The following is a 4,367-nucleotide window of genomic DNA, read 5'->3' as shown; positions in this document are numbered from 1 at the left end:
GTCTTCTTATTGATATGCTTAAACTCAGTGGGTGATCCCGTTTGACCTGGGGTCACGATGTGAGCATCGATCAAGCGATGCGGGGGGTCCGATGGGGTTCAGGGGGACAACGAGCGTATGTCACCGGAGACGAGGCATGTCGGGAGCTTTACCATCGATGGTCACGACACTGTTGTTGCCGGAGACTCACTTTTGAGCCAACCGTGATAGATTGAATTATGGGAGGCCATCTTGCCACCCTACCTTTCCCCGAGCTCAATAGGCGAAGGGGTCAAAGGGGGGGCGACGATGTATGACACCTAGGCAAGCATTCCTTCGGCCTAGTGGCTTAAGGCACAACTTGCGTTCAAAGACTCGATGGTTTATAGGATTCTGTAATTCAAACCAAGTATCACATTTTGGTACATTCTTTATCGATGCGAGAGTCGAGATATCTGTTGTCGAGAGTCATTTTTGTTTTTCATGATAAAAGAAGCTGCGGTGCTGCCCGTGCACGCACTGCGAACGGATTGGTGATGGTACTCCATTTTCATTTTCGGTTCCTTGCTGTGATTCGTGCCAGGGGTTCATTATTCGACTGCGGTTGAGACAATGTCGATCATTTTGCCCACTCGGGTAGGGTTGGCATCAAGTCGGGTTCGGGGCGGGTTTTGCTCACCTCGAACCTGACCTGACTTTATGCATTAATAAACCCGAACCCGACCCTACCCAAAATTTTTTTTTAATTTTTTCGGACCCAAACTCGACCCGACCCGAAAATAATAAAATATTATTTTTTTAAATATAAATATTTTAAAATATTATTATATAAATATATATAAATAAAAAATTAAAAAATTAATTAAAAAATAATTTTTTAAATATTATCGGGTCGGGTATGCCTAAAACCTGACCCCGATTGTTTCCTAACCTTACTCGACCCGACCCGACCTGAAACCCAAAATTAAAAAAAAAAACCCGACCTCATAGGGTTGGGTCAGGTTGAATTCCCATCCCTACACCCGGGGGGCTGGACAAAGAAACCATGGTGCCCGTCGGGGGCTAAAAAGGTGGGGGTACCCTTGCCCCCTTGGTGTTTCATTAACGCATTCGAAAGTCATCCATCAAGTGGGTTTCGACAATGATCCTTCTGTAGGTTCACCTATGAAAACCTTTTTATGACTTCTCCTCCTCTAAATGATAAGGTTCAGTGGACTTCTCGTGTTGTCGTGGGTGGTGAACCATCCACGTCACCACAATCCAAACACTTCATCAAACCATTCAATCAGTATGAGTGACGGGCGGTGTGTACAAAGGGTAGGGATGTAGTCAACGTGAGCTAATGACTCGTGCTTACTAGGAATTCCTTGTTGGAGATCAACAATTGCAATGATCTATCCCCATCATAATAAAATTTCAAAGATTACCCGAGCCTATCGGCCAAGGCTATAGACTCGTTGAATACATTAGTGTAGCGTGCGTGTGGCCTAGAACATCTAAGGGCATCACTAACTTTTTATTACCTCAAACTACCTTTGCCTAAGTGCCACAGTCCCTCTAAGAAGCTAGCCATGAAGGATCACCTCTGCGTAGCTAGTTAGCAGGCTAAGGTCTCATTTGTTAATGGAATCAACCAAATAAATCGTTCCACCAACTAAGAATGGCCATGCACCACTACCTATAGAATAAAAAAAGAGCTTTCAATCTGTCAATCTTTACTATATCTTGACTTGGTAAGTTTCCTCGTGTTGAGTCAAATTAAGCCATAGGCTCTACTCCTGGTGGTGCCCTTCTGTCAATTCTTTTAAGTTTCAGCCTTGTGACCATACTCCTTATAGAACCCAAAGACTTTGATTTCTCATTAGATGCTCATCATCATTTATGGTTGAGACTAGAACGGTATCTGATCATCTTCGAGCCTTCAATTTTCATTATTGATTAGCGAAAACATCCTTGACAAATGCTTTTACAGTTGTTCATCTTTCATAAATCCAAGAATTTCACCTCTGACTATGAAATATGAATGCCTTCGACTATCCTTGTTAATCATTACTTCGATCTTGAAGGCCAACACAATAGTATTGAAATCTTATGATGTTATCTCATACTAATGTATACAAGTGTAAGCCTATTTTGAGCATTCTAATTTTTTCAAAGTAACATTATCAGAGGAATGACCCTACTAATTAAGGCCTGTAGTCATCGTCGATAGTAAGGATGAGTAGATTAGTGCTCATTGTGAGACGAACCAGACAACTTAACCCTAGTTCCAACTATGAGCTTTTTAACTGTAACAACTTAAATATACGTTATTGGAGCTAGAATTATCATGGTTGCTGGCACTAGACTTGCCCTCCAATGGATCATTGTTAAGCGATTTAGATTGTACTTATTCTAATTACTAGCCTTATAGAGCTCAATATTGTTATTTATTGTCACTACCTTTCTTGTCAAGATTGGGTAATTTATGTACCTGCTACCTTCTTTGGATATGGTAGCCATTTCTCAAGCTTTTTCTCTGGAATCGAACCCTAATTCTTCATCACTTATCACCCGTCACCACCATAGTAGGCCCTTATCCTACCATCAAAAATTGATAGGGCAAAAATTTGAATGATGCATCGCTGTGACAAAGGTCGTGCGATCCGTCGAGTTATCATAAATCATCAGAGCAATTGGCATAGCCCACATTGACCTTTTATCTAATAAATGCATCCCTTCCAGAAGTCAGGATTTGTTGCACGTATTAGCTCTAGAATTACTATGGTTATCTGAGTAGTAGATACCATCAAACAAACTATAACTGATTTAATGAGCCATTCACAGTTTGATAGTCTGAATTAGTTCATACTTATACATCTATGGCTTAATCTTTGAAACAAGTATATGACTACTATTAGGATCAACCGGGTAGCATTCTTTTGAGACGTTAGCACCGTATGGGCCTTGACGTGCTGACTGAGCGATAAAGAGAGCCAATATGAAGCACAAGCATCGTACGTGTTGAGCATGTAAAATACATAGCATGAATGAACGAGGGCCAATAGCCCCTACCTGCAGAACATTCTGCATCCGAGACACGATTGAACATCGATGCAACAATACGGCCATGAAGGTTTGGGTGGTATGCTTGGGACATGAGGCATGATTGAGGTTCGACTCGTAGCCCTTGAGGACACGAGATGGATGAGAGATGGCACGACATCTAATTTCCATCAATTTAGGTATATAGCACAGGATCCCGATTACGCTTTTAGGGTACAATGGTGCATAAGGGGAGGTTAAAAAGAATGACGGATTGATAGTTTAATGCATCGAGCACGAAGCCTATCGACATGCACAACTATAGCACCACTTATATGCCCATTGCATACAAGTGGCAGTGTCCACACGTGCCGATCCATAACCCACCCGATCAACTACTCGACGAACAAGCGACAAAAATGAGGTATGCAGCTACGCCATATCCAGTTGGCATGGGAAAAATACAAGCAAGGGCCACGAGACTGCCCCTACCATCTGACAGGTAACAATGGTACGACACCACCAATGCTTGGTCTGGTCGAGACTGCACATGCAAGCTTTGCTATCACCACCCTAGGGGGACGTTGCCCGATTCAGGGACTTGTTCTTGGGGTCTTGGGCAATATCAGCTGTGTGCACGATCAAGTTGAGGCCAAGGCATTTTTATGGTTGATGAGAAGGGACCGCGAGATCGTTAAATACCGAGAGACTTGGATGAGCCAAGCTCGTAACTACAGCTTCTGCTTGCACCACCCTAAAGAGCAATTGTTCGATTCAGGGACTTGGTCTGAGGTCTAGGGTAGCATTAGTTACAGGCATGGGCTCGAGCCCGACTTCTCTTTTTTATATGCACACCAATCGATTGAGGCCATGGACTTTTACGGGTCACTAGAGTGACCAATCATCGAACAAAATGGTTAGTAGGCATGCACGACTTATATTTTACTCTGGGGACATTGTCAGGGATGTACGTAATGATAGGCCCATCATGCACATCTACTCCTCCCATAGGAAGGGAGAGAGGGTGCCGAACTACCACCCCTAAAGAACATTAAAGATTTTACAGATATACTACCAGTAGATGTTAAAGTGTCTGAAATGGTAACACCTTTTTTAAACAAGCATATCCCACACTAAGACCCCGCATGTGTGTCAATGGTGTTCGAGGTAATTGCTCACCCTAAGGGCCATCTTCTACCAATGCTGATCGAGGCATGGCGCATGTTGATGGTAGTCAAGGCAAGTGCCCATGCTAAGGGTCAGTTTATACCGATGGTGGTTGAGGCATGTGCCCTTACCAATGGCCATCATGTACAGATGGTTTTTGAGGCATGTGCTCGTTCTAAGGGCCAGTAGATGCCAAT

General features: G+C 43.1%; 2 pseudogenes; both read right to left on the bottom strand.

Moving 5' to 3' along the window:
* Positions 1–293: 293 nt before the first annotated feature.
* Positions 294–449, bottom strand: LOC149514520 (5.8S ribosomal RNA; annotated as a pseudogene).
* A 669-nt stretch (positions 450–1,118) lies between these two features.
* Positions 1,119–2,892, bottom strand: LOC149514519 (18S ribosomal RNA; annotated as a pseudogene).
* Positions 2,893–4,367: the final 1,475 nt, after the last annotated feature.

This window comes from Durio zibethinus, chromosome 15 (assembly GCF_047325235.1).
Source record: "Durio zibethinus cultivar Kanyao isolate XHJ-2024 chromosome 15, ASM4732523v1, whole genome shotgun sequence".
NCBI lineage: Eukaryota > Viridiplantae > Streptophyta > Magnoliopsida > Malvales > Malvaceae > Durio > Durio zibethinus.
The sequence above is the reverse complement of the archived record's forward strand: the minus strand, read 5'-3'. Positions and strand labels throughout refer to the sequence as shown.